At 47.5% G+C, this 21,297-nt stretch overlaps 3 non-coding genes across 3 annotated transcripts; 1 reads left to right on the top strand and 2 right to left on the bottom strand.

Annotated features, from left to right (window-relative positions):
* Positions 1–4,026: 4,026 nt before the first annotated feature.
* Trnah-gug (transfer RNA histidin (anticodon GUG)) lies at positions 4,027–4,098 on the bottom strand. The gene has a single exon. It is a non-coding gene; the product is annotated as a tRNA-His (tRNA).
* Positions 4,099–4,528: 430 nt separating this feature from the next.
* Trnah-gug (transfer RNA histidin (anticodon GUG)) lies at positions 4,529–4,600 on the bottom strand. Its single transcript has one exon. It is a non-coding gene; the product is annotated as a tRNA-His (tRNA).
* A 336-nt stretch (positions 4,601–4,936) lies between these two features.
* Positions 4,937–5,008, top strand: Trnah-gug (transfer RNA histidin (anticodon GUG)). Its single transcript has one exon. It is a non-coding gene; the product is annotated as a tRNA-His (tRNA).
* The last annotated feature ends 16,289 nt before the right edge of the window (positions 5,009–21,297 follow it).

The following is a 21,297-nucleotide window of genomic DNA, read 5'->3' as shown; positions in this document are numbered from 1 at the left end:
GCCCCGGTCCTACCCTAGAAAGGGTAATAGTGGTTTTTGGTATGAACATTAAGGGTGATGAATGATGTGAGCTAGCTTGTTTGTGACAGGCCCTTGCTATGTGTGGCCCTGGCTAGCCTGGTAGGCGCTTTGCAATCAGGCCTGCCCTCAGGCTGTTGTTTCAACAACAGCTGCAATCCTGTTGTTTCAAGCATTCCCAAGTTCTGGGGTTCCAGGGGTGAGCCACCACACTAGTTGTATTTGCTTCAAAAAAATTTATAATATGATGATTGTGGGGGCATGGCCATCTGTGTTGGTTTGTATGAGAACGGTGCCCACAGACACGTTTGTTGGGAAGGATTGGGGGGGGGTGTGGCCTTGTGGAGGAGGTGTGTCACTGAGGGAGTTTCAAAAGCCCACAGCAAGCTCTCCACCCACCCACTCTTGGTGTGGATCAGGATGTAAAGCTCTGAGCTACTTCCATCTTCAGCAACATGTCTGCCTGACTGCCTGCCACCGTGCGCTTTGCCATGATGGACTAACCCTCTGAAACCATAAGTAAATGCTCAATTAAATGCTTTCTTCTATGAGTTGCCTTGGTCATGGTGTCTCTTCATCTAAACAGAACAGTGACTAAATGAGCTGCACACCCATAATCCCAGTACTTGGAAGGTTGTAGCCACGGGGTCAGGAGTTCAGGGACGCCATCTTGATAAGGAGTTTGAGACCAGCCTAAGCCGGGGGCTGCCTGAAACCCTGTCCCAGCAGCTACATAGGGCAATTCCAACTCCAGGGCATCCCCCATCCTTTCTGAGCTTCTGTGAACACCTGTGCGTGTGTGTGCTTGTGCGCGCATGTGCGTGCACACACACACACACACACACAGAAAGGCAAAAATACCCATACATATAAAAGTAAATAAATCTTTTTAAAAACAATATTTTAACATAAACTTAAAAATAAATGTTAAAAGAAAGAGAAACCGCCAGTAGAAAAGTAAGAAACGAAACCATTGGTGTATGCTTCTCAAAGAAAAGCTGAGGAGGCAAGACATCCGCCAGTGTGGGTACAGGCTCCTGCAAGCTCCTCAGGGGTCGGGGTCATTGCTTTTTGTAGGTTTTATTTTTTACAATAATCATACACATGGTTTTGGAGGGGTTTGAAGTTACCATATTCGCAGACTTGCTAAGAGACCCAAATGAGGCCACAAGGTGCATCCTCTGGGCTCCCTGACAAGACTCTAATTGATCAGGTAAAGTCTTCCTTACAGGACTACAAGAATGTAGGATCATCTATGAAAAGCAAAGCCAGCAGTCCTGTTAGGATTCTTTGGAGATGTGTGGGGAAATGAATGAGGGCTGTCCCGACCACAGACATTCAGGACCTAAACCTGTTGTTAAGAGCATCAGCTACTCTCCCTGGGAACTTGGGTTCAGTTCCCAGCACCCACTTGGAAGCTTATGACCCTTTGTGACTCTAGTTCCAGGGGATCTGGCGCCCTCTTCTGGCCTCCACAGGTACCAGGCTTTCACAGAGGGCAGAGGCATAGCAGTGACACACTGTATGGCTCTACAGTCCTGTCTTCCAGAGGACTTTGACCCCCAATACCAGTGTCTGGAGGCCCACAAGCTATTTGTATCTCCAGCTCCAGGGGATTGGACACTGTCTTCTGGCCTCCATAGACAACTGCACATATGTGGCATACACACACACACACACACACACACACATCAAACAATAAAAAATATTTTAAAAATAAAAATTTTCAGTGTGCTATAATCTACTGCAATCATTATACCATAATTCCTTTTGATACTCAAACTGTCCCGATTTGGCCAATGAAAGCCTTCTCAAGCTTTGTGCCTTTTACTTGGTCTCATCATTCTTCTTATCAATCTTTTTTTTTTTCTTCTCTCTCCTCGAGTCAGGGTATCTCTGTGTCATGTGCCTGGCTGTCCTGGACTCACTTTGTAGACCAGGCTCCCATTGAACTCACAGAGATCTGCCTGCCTCTGCCTCCTGAGTGCTGGGCTTAAAGGTGTGTGTCGCTATGCCTGGTCTCTCTTCTCTGGTCCCTCCTCTGAAGACTGAAGCTGAATGTAGTGCCACACACCTATGATCCCAGAGAAACCCTGTCTCAAAAAACAAATAAAGCAAGCAAGCAAGCAAGCAAGCAAACAAAAAAACCAAAACACAACCCTAAACCAAAAAACTGAGATTGGGCTCCATGTGTGGCATTTTTTTCAACAACACGTATGGTGTTTTGCCTACTTGTATGTCTATGTAGCACTTGTACGTCAGAAGAGGATATTGGATCCAGTTACAGATGGTTGTGAACCATTGTGTGGGTGCTGGGAATAGGACCCAGATCCCACTGTTCTAAGTCACAGAACTATTCTTCCTCATTGTACCAGTTTCTGTTTGGCCTACATAGTTTTGGTCAACCCACCATTAAAGATGTTAAGTCAGCTTCCAGTGTTTACAGTAATGGGACATTTTGTGCAAAAATCCAAGTTCCTGGCTCCTCCTAAAACAGCAGAAAGTCTGGCTTGTGTCTCTATCAGAAACAGCTGGCAGAAGATGAGCAGCCAGGGTGCCTTCAACTGAATTCACATTGTCAGAGACTGTCTTAGGATTTCACGGAAGCTCCAAGCTTTTACAACCAACTTTCACATCCTTCCTTACTGTCATGTCCCTTTGAAGGCTGGGAAAAAACCGAAAGGGAGAAAGGGAGAGAGCGAAGAAAGGAAGGGAAGGAGAAAAGAGAATGTGTACAGAGGGCTTTGTGTTACTGGAAAAACAGGAGAGCAGGAGGCACCGTTTTTTGTTTCTGTTTTGTTTTTTGGGTAGAATCAAATTATCTCTTTAATATGAAAATAATGTGATTCTATACTGAAAGAACATAACAGAAGACAGAATTCTGCAATTATAAAGCAAACCTTGCCACTCATTTATAGACTATAAGAAATCCCCCAAAGCCAGGCACACTGTGCGTCTGTAATCTCAACTCTAGAGGCTAGACTGACTTTGAGACTAGCCTAGTCAGGGAACAAGCAAGATCCCGGCAGAAGGGGCAGACAACAACCAAAGAGCCCCCTGCTCAAAAATCTATTATGGAGCTAGGTGTGGTAGAATGAACACGCCTGTAATCTCAGTATCTGGGAGGTTGGGGCAGGAGAATCCAGAGTCAACTTTGACAACAAAGGGAGTTCAAGGCCAGCCTCACCTACACGAGCCTCTTCCTCAAAACAACCAGCAAAACATCTAGGCAGTGCTTGTGTGTGTTTGGAGCACAATCACGGTGTTTTAGAACGCCCAAAAGGTGGCGAGCATCCTAGCCCTGGGAAGGCTGAAGGGTCTGGAGAGATGGCTCAGGGGTTAAGAGATCTAGCTGCTCTTGCAGAGGGCCCAAGTTCAATCCTGGCACCCCATCTCCAGGGGCTCTGGCGCCTTCTTTTGTTCTCCCTGGGTATGCCCTATATATGTAGGCAAAAATACTAATACATATAAGATAAATATTTTGAAAAAGATCTGTAAAAAGCCAGGTATGGTGGTGCACGCCTGTAATCCCAGCACTCTGGGAGGCAGAGGCAAGGCGGATCCCTGTGAACTGGAGGCCAGCCTGGGCTGTAAAGTGAGTCTAGGACCGCCAAGGCTACACAGAGAAACCCTGTCTCAGGAAAAAAAAAAAAAAAAAAAAAAAAGAGTCGGAATCCTGCCCGAAATGCACTGTGTCTGTTAGGCTGGGACTATGATGACAAAATAACAGCCCCGGGAAATGGCAATAGTTGGTGGATGGCGTGAAGAACGAGGAGGAACCTTTCGGTTAGGCTCGGCCACAGGCCGTCTGTAATCACACACGAACGACGCAGTTTTTAAAAAACACAGCCGGGGTGAGTGTGTGCGCGCGCGGGATGGCCTCGCAAGGCCGCGAGGCGCTGTCTCCAACCGAAGCTCCGTTTCCAAGGGAGACAGACCAACAGGGGTTGTTCCCAGAAACCCCAAAAAAAAGGCGGGACCCCCTTGCCGTGCCATTGTCGCCGACAATGCCGTGACTCGGATTCGAACCGAGGTTGCTGCGGCCACAACGCAGAGTACTAACCACTATACGATCACGGCGAGCTACCGGGGACCTGTAGGATCGCGCTCCTGAACGCTCTCTTCAATCCTCATAGGCCTTCCCACGCCCTGCGTCACCAGAGGACCCGTCGACTGGGCGGGGCCCGGCCGCGCGCAGGCGCATTGCGCTCCTCCGCCGACTCGGCCGCGCTCCGGCTGCCTGAGTCCGGGTCGGCAGTGTAGACGGGGCTCGCTTGAACGCGGGCCGGCCTCCCCCGCGCCCTCCTCCGCGGACCCTTGTAAAAAGACAAGGAGGTACAGGGGGACACACGCGCGTGAATTCCCCGCGGCTGGCGCACAACCCCGCGCGCAGCGGTGCAAACGCGTCGCCCGGAGCCGGAGCCGCGTCTTCCGGGCCTGTTCGGTCGGAATTAAAATGGAGCCGAAGAACAAAACGCGGCCCCCTCTGCCGTGCCATTGTCGCCGACAATGCCGTGACTCGGATTCGAACCGAGGTTGCTGCGGCCACAACGCAGAGTACTAACCACTATACGATCACGGCGAGCTACCGGGAACCCGGGGTCAGCGCGCCTCCCTTGAGCTCTTCTCTACTCAATGTCCCGCCCCCTTCTGACGTCAGCGGCCTGTTGGCGTTTCTCTCCGCCTATCGCTAACGGCGGGGCGCGCGGCTGTGCGCAGGCGCCGTGGTTTCCCTGGCGCGGGCGGGATGGATCCCTCCGCTTCGCGGCGGACGGCTGAGCCGAGCAGGAGCCCGGGAAGGCCGTAGCTCCTGGTGGTCGTCGGCTAGGGGCACCAGCGTAAAGATGGCCGGACGTTGGCCCTCCCGGTCTCAAGGACCGCCCTGGGCCGGCGCCGCCGCGTGGCGTCCCGGTAGCTCGCCGTGATCGTATAGTGGTTAGTACTCTGCGTTGTGGCCGCAGCAACCTCGGTTCGAATCCGAGTCACGGCATTGTCGGCGACAATGGCACGGCAAGGGCCCCTTTTTAGTGCACCCAGCCCTCGAAACGCCCAGTTAATTCTCACCCGCCCCGCGCTAAGTTGTAGATTATTAAACGTTAATTCTCTGAAGCGTTAGGTCGGGACTGTGACGTTTACAGCTTTCCCCGGTCAGTCGTTCCGTCGTCCTTTTGGATGTGTCTCCGCGAGGTTCTTTTTCCTCACCCGAGGGTTAAGCCACGTCCTTTAAAAGCCTCACACGACTTAAACCTTCATCACGGGTGGCCTAGGAATTATAGGAACAGAGCGAAAACTGGGGGTTGGAGTGGGGTAGGAAGGGAAACATAGGAGCCGTTTTTGGGTTTCAGATCATGTGACGAATGAAATACTACCGCGGTATAGAGGGACTAGTGCTTGGGGCCACTTTGGAGTTCTAAGATTGCCTGGTGGATGTCAGTGTTTTCCCCTGGAGCCTCCTCTTCCCAGTCTACCTCAGGTTAAAGGGAAATACATTAATTTATCACTGTGCTCTTAAAACAAAAAACAAACAAACAAAAAACCCAGGCTTGACAAGGTCAGGTCTGTTATTTGGCATTAGGCCAAATGGAAGTGAATTTTGGAGCTGGCTCTTAGGCAAGTGATGATGGCTGTGTGACTGTAAGGAAAAGAATGAAAGGGCCCAGAGAGGAAGGAGTTTCTCCATCTCCTCCCAGGGGGTCTGGAGTGGCAAAGCAAGATAGGAAACATTCCTGGGAAAGAGGGACATTGTAATGGGGTTGTGGTCCTTTTACCCACAACCCATCAGGAACTGCTTACTGAACAGGGGCATAAAATCAAGACTTCATTGAAATCCCCACTCCCCACCCCCACCCCAAACAAAACAAAACAAAACCCATCCTTGCATGCTGTAATTTTCCTGGGTTCCCCAGCAGTTTATTGGTGAGTTTAAAGCCACGGAACAGGAAAGGTTGTACCTTGAGAGTGTTCTGAACACTCTCAGATGAGTACATGAGTAGATGAGTAGGAGAAGGTGAAGCTGAAAACCCTTCAGGCTTTTCAGTAAAGGTTTTGTATCTAGGAAGTCAGGGTCACCAACAGAAAGTGAGCCAGTCACTAGGACTGCTTTGACTGGTCCTTAGCTGGCTCTGCGAGCACTGTTCTTAAGAGTGTTCTAAGAGCTGCATCCAGAATGGTGGTCGAGAGTGGTGCAAGCATTACGCCCTTGGGGTGACGTAAACCGTGTCTCCCTCCTCCTCCTTCTAAGGTCCCAGTCACAAACCAAAGTACAGTTGGAGCAAAGGTCCCTCCGGGGAACCAGGAGGTTGTTGGTTACAACTCACAGAGTATGAGGAGGGGTTACCCGGGACCTGTAAAGCAGCCACATTAGAAAGTCTTCACCCCCCATGACTTCTTCCCGAGGTCGCATAGAGGGAGCCCCCTTCAGTCAGCCTCCCCCAAGCGTGTAAGCTGTATCGGTTCTGGAGACCCAAGATCACATGCGGAATGTGGGTGTCCAGGAAGAGTGGCTGGAATCTCAGGGAGAGTGACCCTTCCTGCCCCTTCCTTCTTTGAGAGAGCAGCAGCAGTGCCCTGGCTCGGTCATGACGGCTTCTTGCAAGCAGGCACAGATGATCTGGTCAAGACAGAGGCTCTTTTGCTTGAATGACCGAGGAGGAGGGAGTGGCACCCTGATAGTATCTAGGGGTGCAGGAATCAGTGCATTCCATCAGTCAATTAAGTCAAAGGCAGGAAAAGCTTGAAAGTGAAGCAAAGACAAATTTCATTCAAAGTGGACGATTTCATTAGAGTTTAAAAAGTTTTTTAAAAAAAACTTGTCAACCTTAGAAGCTCACCAGAGGAGGAGAGTGGACACGAGAAAGGGAAAAGCCCATGCCATTTGAGTTAAGCCAGCAAGGAGGGGTGGGTTAGAGAAAGAGAGAGGAAGCTCAAAGTACTGGGGGGTGGGGAGAGCAGACACAGGAAAGAAATAGCCAGAAAAGAAGAGAAAATAGTTACACATTTTTTTAGTCATTAAGGTCAGCAGACCAGCAGAATCTCATAGCAGCTTCTAGGGACTGTACTGGGGATGGAAATTTTGGGAAGCCAAGGAATAATACTTTGTTAAAGGGACAATTATCCCCTCTATCTCTTTAGCATGGTTTCAGGTGAACCTTCCTAGGGGTGGTCCTTTGGGAAGATGATTGACTGGCCAAATGTTACGAAATCTTATGCTTTGGGTAACTAGAGATGCTATAGGTCTACACCCAGGCAAGAGATTTTATCCTCTGGATGGAAGGAACTAGTTTTTGTTTGTTTGTTTGTTTGTTTGTTTGCTTTTTAATGGGCTTTTTTGTTGCTGTGTCAGCTCTATGAGCACCACAGGTGAAAGAGTCAAGAAAACACAACTCAGAAACTCCTGGCACCTAAGGTTACCCACTGGTTACCCACATCTATGGCCAGGAATGCAGAAGGAAGGTAAATGAATGTGTGGTGACCCAGGTGGAGGAGAGTCTGGGGGTGGGTGGGCAGGGTGGGGCACAGGAGGATGCTCTGGCCTGCAGCTGTTCTTCCTGACACGGATGTTGCCATGCTGGAGGTGTGTCAACCCAGCCTCTTTTAAGGCTACTCTGCCAGTTTCCCTTGCTCTGACTTCAAGGCTAATAATGTGATTTGCCTGCCCGTTAGACGTGGCCTGCAGGAAGGAGCAAACATCACTGTGGGCGAGCCACTGAATGGTTGGCTTGTAAAACCTTACTGTGGTTTTACAGTTTAGATGCCTGGCTATGGCTGGTGTGATTCATTTCCCCTGCTTATCTCGGGTGATGAGGTCTCAGGGCTGGCAAGGCTGAGAGGGAGAGCCCCTGAGAGCCTGGCCTGTGATGACTTCGCTGTGACCTGGTTGGCATATTCAGCAGCTGCCCGGCACCCTCCTTCCCTGCTCTCACTTTTTAAGACTATTTTGTATTTATTTATTTTTTTAATTATAGAAAATGTCATCACCACACCCCAAATTTCCTAGGTTTGAGCACCAGTGAAGAAGCAGGCTGTGTTAAGAGCTCCTTCATCATACATCCCAGCTTCAGCCCTTTCTATTTTGGTTGGATTTCTTCAGGTTTCTCGTGACCTCTTACTTTTTCCAGCAGCTGACCTAGGTCTCCACCAGGAGGCGCTGCATCCTAAGAGTCAATTAATTTGGGAGGCATGTCTGACTTAATTGAGCCAACCCTCGGGATACTCTGGAAATTCCATATTCAAGTTCATCCTTCCCTCTCGCCTTTCCTTCGTCTCCTCCTTCCGTCATTCATCAAACAAGACTCATTTTGCTCTTAAAATACCAGGTATGATAGGAGCTACAAAGCGCTCTAAGATGCTCTTGGCCCTGAGTGGTTGATTTTCTTTGTCACCTAAGAGAAACTAGATCTTTCCACGCTCATAAAGAGAGGGCATAGGAGTTCCTGTGGGGCTTGATTCCTGTCCCAAGACCTTTTTCCTGAGCCCGGAAGATGGCAGGGAGTGGTTTCCAGACATTATTCTAGAACTGACAGATTCGAAGGAATTTCCTGTCAGAGTAAGAAAAAGAAGGTCAGTGTAGTAAAGCTACATGTTATGGATTCATAACCCTCTAATCAAAATGTCCACTATCAGGAATGCGATCGACAAATGCTGGTGTGATGTGATAAAAGGGGAACTTTTAAACACTGTTGCTGGGTGCACCCGCTTTGTAAATCAGTGTGGAGGCTTCTCAAAGAGCTAGAACTAGGACTGCCACATGACCAGCTATGCCACTCCTGTCCACACACGCCGTGGACTTCACTTCCTACTACAGAAACGCTCACACATCCGTGTTTCTTGCTGCTCTATTCGGAATAGCCAGGATACGGAATCAACTCAGATGTCCATCAACAGAAGAATGGCTAAGAAAAATGTGGCTCATATACGCGATGGAACATTAAGCTGCTCTAAAGAAAGACAAAACAATGGCATTTGCAGGGAAACGGATGGAACTAGAGGAAGTCAGTTCTTAGGCCCTGAAGGAAAATGTCCCATGCTCTCTCTAATGTGTGGGTCCTCGTGTCAAGCTTCTTGTGTTTAGCTTGGAGCACAAATGTGAGCCAGGAAGGGACATTTTGGGAAGCACATTAGGGGACAGGGTAGGAAATTACAGGTAAACGAAGGGAGAGAGGTGGAAAGCAGACGGTTGGAATGCTAAGCCCTATGGAAGCCTCGCAACCCAGTTAAATTAAAATATGATTAGAGGGAGAGTAGAACACACTTGATACGGAAGAAGGATTAAAGGAGTAAGTGAGGGTGGTGTACGGATTCATGAGAGGAGGGAGAGTGAGCAGGTTAACCTAAGGGTTCATGGAAAAGCCTAAAAGAAACTCCCGAAATTAGCAAGCTAAGTTTCAAACTATGACTTCAAAAGTAGCTTTATCAGAATTATCCTGTGTGGGTAGGCAAGGCTACTCCCAGGCTACATGGGTCATTAAGTGGAAATTGCAGGGTAAGACGTGGGAGTTATTGGTCAGAGAGGCCCCAGAGGTCTCCAACCCCTCTTGGTTAGCCACCGTGGTGAGACCGTGTGCTAAGGCCCCGTGGCTGAAGTGTGTGGACACTTTGGCAGCAGAACATAGGGAGAAAAAAAAATCCATCTCAAACCTACCTGGAGACTTCCTCCCTGTTGGTCAGCTTTCACAGTGCTAGAAGGTGCAAGGCAGACGACCGAGGGAGAAAGGCTTTGGTGGGCCCTCCTAGTGCCAGAGCTTGCGTACCACAACACAGGCCTGCCAGGCAAGTTGTGCCTAGCGGAGCACAACTGTTACGGAGTAACGACCAGTTTCTGATTGGGATGAGGCCTGTTCCACAAGGGGACTTCCATGCCTTGTACTGCAATCTTGGTCAAAATCCCGTGACCAGGAGGCCACAGGCCCTAGAACAGAACCTGTTGTTATTTTCCTAACTGGTCCTGTCAAACTGCCTTCTAAATATTTAGGTTTTACGTAGATTACTGCTGCCCTTAACCTTGGCCGGAGAAGATTCTTTTTGCAGGGGCAGCAGTCCACGCAGAGCTTTTTAGCCAAAGTGTTGAGGAAAAGAGGCCCAACGCACAGCCTTAAACGGGACATCATTATCAACCCTGCCAAGCTGTAGGGGACACCTCGGAAGAGGAGAAGGGGAGGACGGAAGAGCTGCGAAATGGGAGGCGTGCTGTAAGATGCTGCCTCCAGGACACAGTATGATCTACCCCGCTCATGAGCTCAGAAGCCGTGGCCACCCGCACAGTACCAAACCAGCCAAATTCCCAGCATGGAAGGGGGAGATGCTTCCCAGGCCCCACAGCTTACCACAGACGGGGCTTTTGATGGCGAGCTATGTGTTGGATCTCCTACCCTGGCATCCATCAGTTGAGTGATGTGAGCTGGGAGCTGTGAATTGATTCCTTTGGATGCACAAGCCCTGGATCAGGTCGTGAAGAAGGGAACAATCACACTGCCAGATGTCTCAGTTTAGGAGACATTTGCCCCAGGTTTGTGATCTTGCTGACGCTGCCCTCGAAGCGTTGGGATCTCAGACCGGAAAGTCACCAGACAGAAGGCACCGGGGGCGAGTGCCTCAAAGGAGAGACAGTCCTGGAGGCTACAAGTCAAGATCAGAGCGGTCTCATGCCAGCATTTCTTGCCCTGGCTTGGAGGTGGTGGCCTTCCCGCTCTGCTCTCATACAGCCTTCCTTCTGAGTGTGCACGGCCATGCTATCTCTTCCGATAGAACATCCTTTTATAAGGGCTTCTGCTGGACCTACTAGACCAATCCTCATTGCTCTCATTTTAACACCTTTAGACCCTTCCACATATCTTACAGTCCGAAGCATGAGTTTTAGGAGTTTAATGACTTTTGAATTTTAGAGGGACCCGATTCATTCTGTAAAAGGAAGGGATTGTGGGCTAAGTAAAAAAAAAAAAATGGAATGAGGCTAAATTTACACACACTGGATAAAACTGCTTTTTTGACACTTAGTAAGCCATTCAGTTGGACCCTAATTTATCATCTAACTATAGAAATAACATTCCCTGTCCCAAAATTGCTATAAGGAAACATATATAGAACAACTGACATCGATTCTCATTCATAGCCGTAAAAGTCATATTGAATGTGGGTTTTACCCGAATGTGTGATGTGTATTGTATCTGAATGTGTAAAGGATACTGAATGTGTAACCTGTAGTGTGCGTATTTTCACATCCCAAGATGAAGGGGATAATATGAGAAAAAGGCTGAGGCCAAACTTAAGTGTCTTGTCTTAGTCTGTCTTGTATTTTTGTGATGGACACCATGTCCAAAAGCAGCTTGGTGAGGAAAGGAGTTATTTTGTCTTACCTAATCTTGATCATAGTTGTCTCTCTCTGCCTCCTTGCTGTAAGGACGCTTGGCCCTTTAATTTAGGGTCCATATGAACCCTGGATGACCCATCATGATCATACTTGGAAAAAGACACGTTTCCAACTAAGACTGTGATGGACATTTCAGGAATTATTAGTTAGAAATAGCTTTTTAAAAACTGTGTAGCCCTGGCTGGTCTGGAACTTGCAGACCAGGCTGTCTCTGGTAGATACAGAGATCTATCTGTTCTTGCCTCTCAAGTGCTGGAATCAAAGGCCTGTACCACCGGTGTGTCCAGTAGAATTTTTTTTAATTAAAAAATTAATTTTTGTTTCATTTATATGTAAGTGTGTGTTTGGATGAACATTTACCACAGGCATACAAGTCCCTGAAGAGGCCAGAAGGGGGTGACAGATCTGGAACTGAAGTTACAAGTGGTTATGAGACACCCTTTGGTGCTGTTGAAAATCAAACCCAGGTCTCTGACGTTAAACTCCCACTCCCTGGAAGGGCAGGGAGGCTCTTCGCCTGTGGTCTCTCCAGCCCAGTGAGTAGAAGCATCTTCTAATTATGGGAGATAGCTGGCGTCTGCATTATTTCTGGTGGCTTAACACCACGATGCAGAGAGGCTCCAGAACTACTCACCTTTGCACTGCTGCGGGCTGGGTACTTAGGAAGCTGAAACTGAGTGACAGTGTTTTTCTGCTTGAACAGCTCACAGCCACAGACTCCCAAGGAAATACAGGTCTCTGACTCTTCAACAAGAGTATTTGCACATATTGCAAAGAACATCATTGTACTTTCTTTAACTGTAGGGCCCCAGAAGGCCATAGGGCAGTTTTGCTTTTTGTTTGTTTGTTTTTTGGGACAGGGTCTCTCTGTTGTTGTCCTGGCTGTCCCAGAACTCATTATGTAGACCAATCAGGCTGTCCTTGAACTCACAGAGATCCTCCTGCCTCTGCCTCTTGCATGCTGGGATTAAAAGCATACTACACCACACCCGGCTCGTAGGGCAGGCTTCATGAATGCTGAAAAGGATTTTTTGAATACTTTGTTTACATATAAATAATATTTCTAAATTATTCATATATATGGCTATTTTTAGCAGGGAAAATACCAGCATTTTTCAATGGGCTTCAAAGAAAAGGTTACTGAGCCTGTGCTGAGTAATGTAGGGCTTCCTTTCTTGGAAATCCAAGAAATGCAAGAAAGGAAAGCTCAGGCCACAGACATGTCTTGTACTACAGAGCACAACAGAGGTGGCCATTTCTAACGGCCTAACATTCTAATGAGGCAGAAGGTTAAGACGAGACTGTACAAATAATAAATGATGTAACAGTTGAAAAAGTACCGTTATGTTACAAATAGACTCTTTATGGCTTCCCCTCCCAGGCAGTTGGTTGTGTACCAGAGTAAAATTGTCTCTGTGGTGACTGGCTCCATGGCCACCCCAAAGCATGGCACTGATAAGCACACAGTTGTCAGCTGAGTTAGTGGCTCGTGCCCCTGGAGGCTCACAGTTCCCCAATCCTGTCTGCCCAGCCAGTTCACTGGGCAGGCTTCCTTGCTCCGCAGGTTCATGCCCCTCCCCTTATAGTGTCCCTTCCTCACACTCATTAACTTAAGAGGTAATCACAGTTTAATTTCATATCTCAGGCATTATAACTGCTTATTAACCTTTGCTGAGGTTTGCGCTGTTCTAACACCAAGTACTTTATTGTTTTCTATCTTCTGGGAGACCTGCAGAAATTTGCCTAGTCAGCAAATTGTTTAGCTGATTTCAGATTTGTAGTGTGCTTATAGAGACCAGCTCTGATCCCTAATACTTCCTCATGAGGCTTTTGAACATTCTTTCCCATCTCCCTTCCCATGGAACCAGCTGACCTGATACAGTTGAAGGATACTAACTTGTCCTCCCACCTCAAACTACCACAATCATTCCAATAGTAGTCCCTCAAGTCAGCTTCTTTCACAGGAGACTGAAAAGAAGACACGTTCTCTGGTACTGCCGGGACTCCTTGGCGTAAACGGAGTTTTTAAGACCCTTTGACTTGAATCTATGTCTTCCATGATTGGCAAAGCAGCAACATGGGAAAATTCCCCCATAGGCCCTGGCGTTTGGCCACTTGGTTAGCAGTCAGTGGTGCTGTTCAGGCGGTGCAACCATCCTTGCTAGAGGAAGACTGTCACTGGGGACTTTTAAGAGTGACATGCCTTTCCTACGTTCAGTCTCTGCTTCGTGCTTGCTGTTGAGGACGTGATCTCTCAGCTTCCTGCTCTTCCCACCGTGCCCGCTTCTTACTGCCACGCCCTCCTGCTGGGATGGGCTCTCATCCCTCTTGAAGGGTGAGCTCAGATAAACTCTTCCATGAGTTGTCTGGGTCACAGCAACAGAAAGGAAAGTGATGTATCACCTATACATTAAGTAGAACAGACCTAACGGGGCCTAGCAAGATGACCCAGTGGTGAAAACTCTTGCCACCCAAGCCTGGCGACCCGAGTTGAGTGCCTGGAACCCATGTAAGGTGGAAAGAGAACAGACCAAGGGCACAGAGTTGTTCTGTGATCTCCACACACGTGCTGTAGCATGTTCCCCACCCCATGCACCATACACACACACACACACACACACACACACACACACACACACTAATAATAATAATGATTAGTAACAACAATAAGATGAATTTTGTAGAGAGAATAAACAACAGGAGCTCTTCGTCCTCTTTGAGGCCATTGAGGCCTGCTGAGAACAGATCGTCTACAAGTCACACGTGTCTAGGGGGCTGTGGGACAAGGACATTTTTGCCGATTATGAGCATCTCCAGAATGAAAGAGAGCACCGCTTAAACTGAAAGTGGTTTCGCTGGAGATGAAGCCAGACTTTGCACGGGCAAGAGATGTGCTCGTGTGCACAAAGCAAAAGCAACACAGCGACCCCTGGTGGCAAACCAAGCAGAAGCAGAGTCATTTGGGGGTAAAAAAGATAACTTAGGCCAATGGAAACCGCCGCATGCTTTGTGGCAAATTCCAAAGGAACCCTTTTGCCCAGGACATTGGATTCATAATCTGCACAATACTGTACCCCTTAAGGAGTTATGCTCCTGTGTTTTATTTAGGTCATTTAAATTGTTTTTTTAGTCCTAGGGGACAGCATGAGTGCAGTTCCCCACTGTCAACAATTATGCGGTTGTGGAGAAACCGTAGGAGTCAGTCCATCTCGAGTGCAGTGGACGGGCCTCACCTTGATCATGGTCTTTCTGCTGCCTGGTAAGTGTGTTCTTGTCTGTTAGTTTTATTTAATTTATTTATTTGTTTGCTAATCTATCTATCTATCTATCTATCTATCTATCTATCTAACTAACTAATTATCACTGTCTATCAATCGATCGATCTATCTTTTAAAAATAAGGTCTCAGTCTCACCAGGACCATATGTGGTAGCCTGAAACTCACTTGGTTGGTGCTGAACTTGCAGAGGCCCATCCTGCCTTGATTTCCCAAGCTGCTAGGGTTTCAGGCTAGCAGCTTGGGAAATCAAGGCAGAAATAAAAGACAACAGCAGTCCAGGCATGGTGGTGCATAGTCTTTGGTTTGAGTGTGTCTTATTTATTTGAGCCTCTGAATGTAATTTTTAAAACAATTAATTAGCTTGTTTATTTATTCATGGCGCTGGGGTCCAGCTCACGGCCCCAGGCATGGTATCGTGGTAACGTATGCTTGCAGACCAGTGTAGATCTTAAAGCATTAAACAGCAGGCAGGTGTCTTACTCTGCTCAGGCTGCAGCAGCAAAACACCACGGGTTTGGTGGCCACTTCCTTAATTCACTTATTTGCTTATGTAGAGTTATCTCTTCGCTATCATGCGTGACTGAATCATTTCACTCAGAGGCTTAAAGGTGGGTGAGGGCCGAAGGGGTCAAGGGGAACTTCTGTCCTCAGCAGGGCAGGTCTTTCTTCACCCAGTGGCATAAACAAAGAGATGTTTGCTTCTTCGCAGTTCCTTGAGGTTGGAAGCCTAGGGTCAAGGTACCAGGTGACTCAGTTTCTGCTGGTCAGCTGTTTCTGGCCTGCAGACCGTCACATATCACTCATAACCTTGGCAAAACAGACTGGCACAAATCACATGTCACCCTGTCCCCGTGTGACAAAGGGTGAGCAAGCTGCTATGTCTTCTCAGAAGGACACTAATCGCGTCACGCAAGGATCCCACCCTTATGACTTACCTTAATTGTAATTTGGGGAAACACAAAGGAGGGAAAACTTAATGCCCACACGTGCTGTGTGGCTCAGGAGTATGGGAATATTCTTCAATATTCCAGTCAGCATCCTGGTGCCCTGCAACCCCAGTGGGAAGAAGAGCTCACACGTCAGGGAGAGGAGCTGTGAGGTCTCCTGAGACCCAGGAGGATGCAGTATCTCATGTTCATTTTCTTTCCTGTTCACTCTCAGGTCTCAGTCCTCTGCAGGAATGAAATCTTTTACCACATGAAGTCCCTGTGCTTAGTAGCTTGCTCTGACACCTGTGGGCCACAGGCAGCTCACAGGCAGACGTGAGAGGGTCCCTGAAGAGAACAGGTCCTAAGAGGCCTCAATAAGTCAAACAGAGTCTTTGTTAACCCGAAGTGGGACTGTCCCAAGCTGCCTCCGCCTCCGCCTCCGGCTGGAGTTTTTAAAGGGCAAAAACCTGCAGTTGTGACATAGACAGCAAGGCGTCTCTGGACACCTATAGCAAAGAGTTGTTTCTGGAAGTGGAGGGGAGAGTTAAATGTTAAGGCAGCTCACCTGTACCTCAGGGTCACATTGTATGGGAGTCTGTGGCTGCTCTAAGTGTCCAGAGACGAGTTTCAGCACTTAAATTATTCTGAAGTTCTGGAGCCCACTGCACAGCCTTCCTGTACACACTCAGACCACAGGGGTTATGATTTTACGTTCCTGACAAGGGCTCACTGACTCCCCAAATTCTCTTATCTACACATTTAAGGAGCCAGACACTGATGGGGGTGTTGGAGAAATAATCTTGATCTAGGCTACCCCCTCACAGATTTCAAACACTGCTCCCCCCCCCCCTCCTTGAGGACAGAGGACACAGAGGTATTGTGACCCGGGGTTCTGGCAAAGGCACTGATTTCAGATCATTTCTTGAGGATAGTTTTAGAGGAGCCGGAGACGGCTGCAGGTGGATATGATTTCAGAGGGCTTGCCTAGGATGCCTGGGGGCCCTAGGCAGTTCTCCCCAGCACTGCATACCACAAAGCTCACCTTGACCGCACCCGAGAGTGGAAGTCAGAGGATGGGCAAAAGGACACTGTGCGAGGGAGCTTACACCCTCAGGACTCCACTGGTTTCCCATTAACGGCTGCTGCCTTCCTCAAATACAAAGCCTGCCTCAGCCAGAACTCTCCACTCTTACATGTTGACTCTTCCAGAAAGTGATTTCCTGCAGTGAGATGGGGGTGGAGTAGGGTAGGAGTACGAGCAATAAAAGATCACGGCAGGCATTCCATTCTGACTTTCTCCCTGGCAGCTTTCTGGCCTTCAGTGGGTCAACAAGATGTCACACTGAAAAGTTGGGGAGACCCCAGCCTCTGGACCGAATCACGGATGATGCCTGCAGATTTTCTAGCTGGCTGGTGTCAGTCCCCTTCTCCACTATTACCGACACCCCCATTGTTTCGTGAGGATATCAGTTAGGCTTGTCTTAGTTGCAAGGCTGTTTGAGGAATGTGTTGCTGGAACTGGAACAACTTGTAATCAGTCCTTATCTGTCAGGACTTAGCTCTCAGCCTCCTAAGTGCCAGAGGTCCTATTTGCAACTGCTTATTCAGAGCTGCTAACTCAGGGTGAATGCTCAGTTATCTTGACCTCTGAAAATTTCTGTTCAATAGCAGTTGAGCACATGGCTTCGCCTCTCAAAGTGCCATCTTTGTAAGTAGGGATTTGAAAAAGATAGAGGCTATTACTTTGGGAAGATTCAGAAAGACAACACATGAACGATGCCATTTTGTCCTCTGCCAAGTTCTCTTGAGCCTAGTTAGTGTTATGACACAGAGCTGTGCGTCAGTGAGCCTCATGCTCTGGGCTAGCCCCACAGTGCACAGGGGCCCCAGGCTCAGGCTCAGGCGCCCAGGCAGGCAGCATTCAGCTTGCCATGCCATGGAGTATTTCCACTGTAACTCATGCTATCTAGCATATCCTTCTTATATTCTGTGGTGTTCTGATGATGATGACAATATGCAAAGAACTATTATATGCTGTTGAAAAAAAATTGAAGGGAAATTGTCATAGAGACACCCTCACCCTCAGTTTCTCTTTTCTCTACAGGCCTTCTGTCCTTTTCTCCTTGCTTTCCTCAGGTCTGATCTCCATCCTCTTAACTCTCTGCACCCCCTCTGCTACCTTGTTTCTTCTCTTCAGCCATTACCTCTGTCTATTCTATCTCTTCTTCCAAGTGAGATTTATGCATCAACCAAGGACCCACATGAGGCCTAAGCTGCCCATCTGCTACATCTTTGTAGGGAGGCTGGTCCAGTTCGTTCATGGTCCTTGGTTGATGCTTCAGTCTCAGAAAAGCCCCTCTGGGCACTGCTTAGCTGGCTCTGTTGGTCTTCTTGTGGAGCTCCTGTCACCTCCAGGTCCTTTTCTCTTTCTTCCCACTTTTCCACAAGACTCCCTATTCATCACCCAATGTTAGGCTGTGAGTCTTGGCATCTGTTTTGAAGCACTGCTGGGAAGTTCTCAGAGGACAACTCTGTCAGGCTCCTGTCTGCAAGTTTAGCAGAGCATCATTCATAGTGTCTGGGGATGGTACTCTCTGATAGGGTGGGTGTTTCATTGGGCCAGGCATTTTCACAGTCTCTGCTCTGCTCTATCTTTATCCCTGCACATCTCGTAGGCAGGGTAAATTTTGGGTTGAAGTTTTTGTGGATGGGTTGGTGTTTCCCTCCCTTTGCTAGGAGACTAGTCTAGTAAGTGGGTGTCCGCTTCTGTCTTTATGACCTCTGCTACTAGGAGTCTCTGCTTGAGTTCCCCTCATATCCTTCCAGAAGCTTACCCTGACTTAGGTCTCCAGCTTGTCACAGAGATACCCTCTCCCTCAGTTTCTCTTTTCTCTACAGGCCTCTGTCCTTTTCTCCCTCACTCTCCTCAGGTCTGATCTCCACCCTCTCAACTCTTGCACCCCGTTCCCTACATTGTTTCTTCTCTTCAGCCATTACCTCTGACTATTCTTCCAAGTGAGATTTATGCTTCCTCCCTTGTATCCTCTGTGTTACTTATCTTCGTTGGGTCTGTGCTTCATGGTATGCTTATCCTGTACTGCATGGCTAAAATCCACCTATAAGTGAGTACATACTATGTATGACTTTCTGGGTCTGGGTTACCTCACTCAGGATGATCTTTTCTAGTTCCATCCATTTGCCTGCAAACTTCATGATGTCCTTGTTTTTAATAGCTGAGTAGTAGTCCATTGAGTGATTGTAGCACGTCCTGCCCATCAGTCACATCTGTGTCATCGGCCTAGGTCCAGTCCATGCATGCTTTTTGGTTGGTGCCTCAGTCTCTATAAGTTCATATGGGCCCAGCCTAGTTGACACTGTTGGTCTTCCTTAGGGGTTCTTTTTCCCTCCAGGACCTCCTATCCTTCTCCACACTCCTCCATAAGACTCCCCTAGTTCTGTCCAATGTTCAGCCGTGAGTCTCAGCATCCGTTTCGTTCCTCTGCTGGGTGGAGCCTCTCAGAGGACAGTCATGCTAGGCTCCTGTTTGCAAGCACAGCAGGGTAACATTAATAGTGTCAGGGTTTGGCCCACTCCTTTGGGGTAGGTCTCAGGTTGAGTCTGTCATTGGTTGGACGTTCCCCATTCTCTGCTCCATCTTTATCCCCGCACAACCTGGAGGGCAGGGTAAATTTTGGGTGGAAGGTTTTGTGGGTGGGTTGGTGTCCCCCTGCCTCCACTGGAAGTCGTGTCTAGGTAGGAGGTGACCACTTTTAGTCTCCATGTTCCCCACAGCTAGGAGTCTCAGCTAGAGTCACCCTCATATCCTCCCAGGAGCCACCTCTGTCTTAGGTCTCCAGTTCATCTCACAGATGTCCTCCTTACCCACTCCTCACCATTTTTCTTCTCTCTCCCAGGTTCTCTCTCAGGACCTCTGATCACCACCCTTATTCCCCTCCCCCCACACTGTCCCATTCTAATCCCAACCAAAACAGAAAATTCTATTTTCTGTTTTGGTTGGGATTCAAGTTTCTTCCCTTGGGTACTCCTTTTTACTTAGCTTCTTTGGGTCTGTGGCTTATAGTATGTTTATCCTGTTTTATATGTCTAATATACACTTATAAGTGAGTACATACCATGTGTGTCTTTCTGGGTCTGGATTACTTCACTTAGGATGATCTCTTCTAGTTCCATCCATTTGCCTGAAAATTTCATCATTTTCTTGTTTTTAATAGCTGAGTAGTATTCCATTGTATAAATGTACCACAATTTCTGCATCTATTCAGTTGAGGAACATCTGGGTTGTTTCCAGTTTCTGGCTAATAAGAATAAAGCTGCTATGAACATAGTTGAGCAAGTGTCCTTGTGGTATGGTGGAATATCTTTTGGGTATATGCCCAGGAGTGGTATAGCTGGGTCTTGAGGTAGAACTATTTCCAATTTTCTAAGAAAGCACCAGGCTGATTTCCAAAGTGGTTGTGAAAGTTTGCACTCCCACCAGCAATAGAGGAGGGTTTCCCTTGCTCCACATCTTCACCAGCATGTGCTGTCACTTGAGTTTTTGAATGATGAAATTTGTTTACAAGTTCTTCATTCCTCCCTATAGTTTTAAAGCTTGTGCACAGTAAAACCACTATTTCATTTCTTTCTTTTTAAAGATTTATTTATTTATCACGTACACCTGCACGCCAGCTGAGGACACAGATTCCATTATCGATGGCTATAAGCCACCATCTAGTTCACTGGAAATTGAACTCAGGACCTTTGGAAGAGCAGTCAGTGCTCTTAACCTCTGAGTCATCTCTCCAGCCCATCACTTGAGTTTTTGATCTTAGCTATTCGACTGGTGTAAGATGGAATCTCAGAGTCATTTTAATTTGCATTTCCCTGATGACTAAGGGTGTTGAACATTTCTTTAAGTGCTTCTCAGCCATTAGAGTTTCCTCTGTTGAGAATTCTCTGTTTAGCTCTGTACCCCATTTTTACTGGGTTATTTGTTTTGTTGGTGTTTAATTTCTTGAGTTTTTAATATATTTTGGATATTAGCCCTCTCTCAGGTATAGGGTTTGGTGAAGATCTTTTCCCAATCTGTAGCCTGCCATTTTGTTCTATTGACAGTGTCCTTTGACTTACAGAAGCTTTTCAGTTTCGTGAGGTACTATTCATTAATTGTTGATCTTAGAGGCTGAGCTATTGGTGTTCTGTTCAGGAAGTTGTCTCCGATGCTAATGAGTCCCAGACTTTCCCCCACTTTCTCTTCTAATAGATTTAGTGTATCCAGTCTATGTTGAGGTCTTTGATCCACTTGGACCTGAGTTTTGTGAAGGGTGATAAATGCGGATCTATTTGCATACTTTTGCATGCAGACATCCAGTTGGACCAGCATCATTTATAGGAGATTTTGTTTTTTTCATTGTATGGTTTTGGCTTCTTTGTCAAAAATCAGGTAGGTGTTTATAGGTGTGTGGGTTCATTTCTGGATCTTTGATTTGATTCCATTGACCAACCTGTCTGTTTTTATGCCAATACCATGCAGTTTTTATTACTGTTTCTCTGCAGTACAGCTTGAAATCAGGGATGGTGATATCTCTTTTATTGTACAGAATTGTTTCAGCTATCCTGTTTATATATATATATATATATATATATATAAAGTTGAGGATCACTATTTCAAGGCCTGTAAAGAATTGTGTTGGAGCTGGGCACGGT

Source organism: Psammomys obesus, unplaced genomic scaffold, assembly GCF_907164565.1.
Source record: "Psammomys obesus unplaced genomic scaffold, mPsaObe1.curated_primary_1811, whole genome shotgun sequence".
Classification (NCBI taxonomy): Eukaryota; Metazoa; Chordata; class Mammalia; order Rodentia; family Muridae; genus Psammomys; species Psammomys obesus.
The sequence above is the reverse complement of the archived record's forward strand: the minus strand, read 5'-3'. Positions and strand labels throughout refer to the sequence as shown.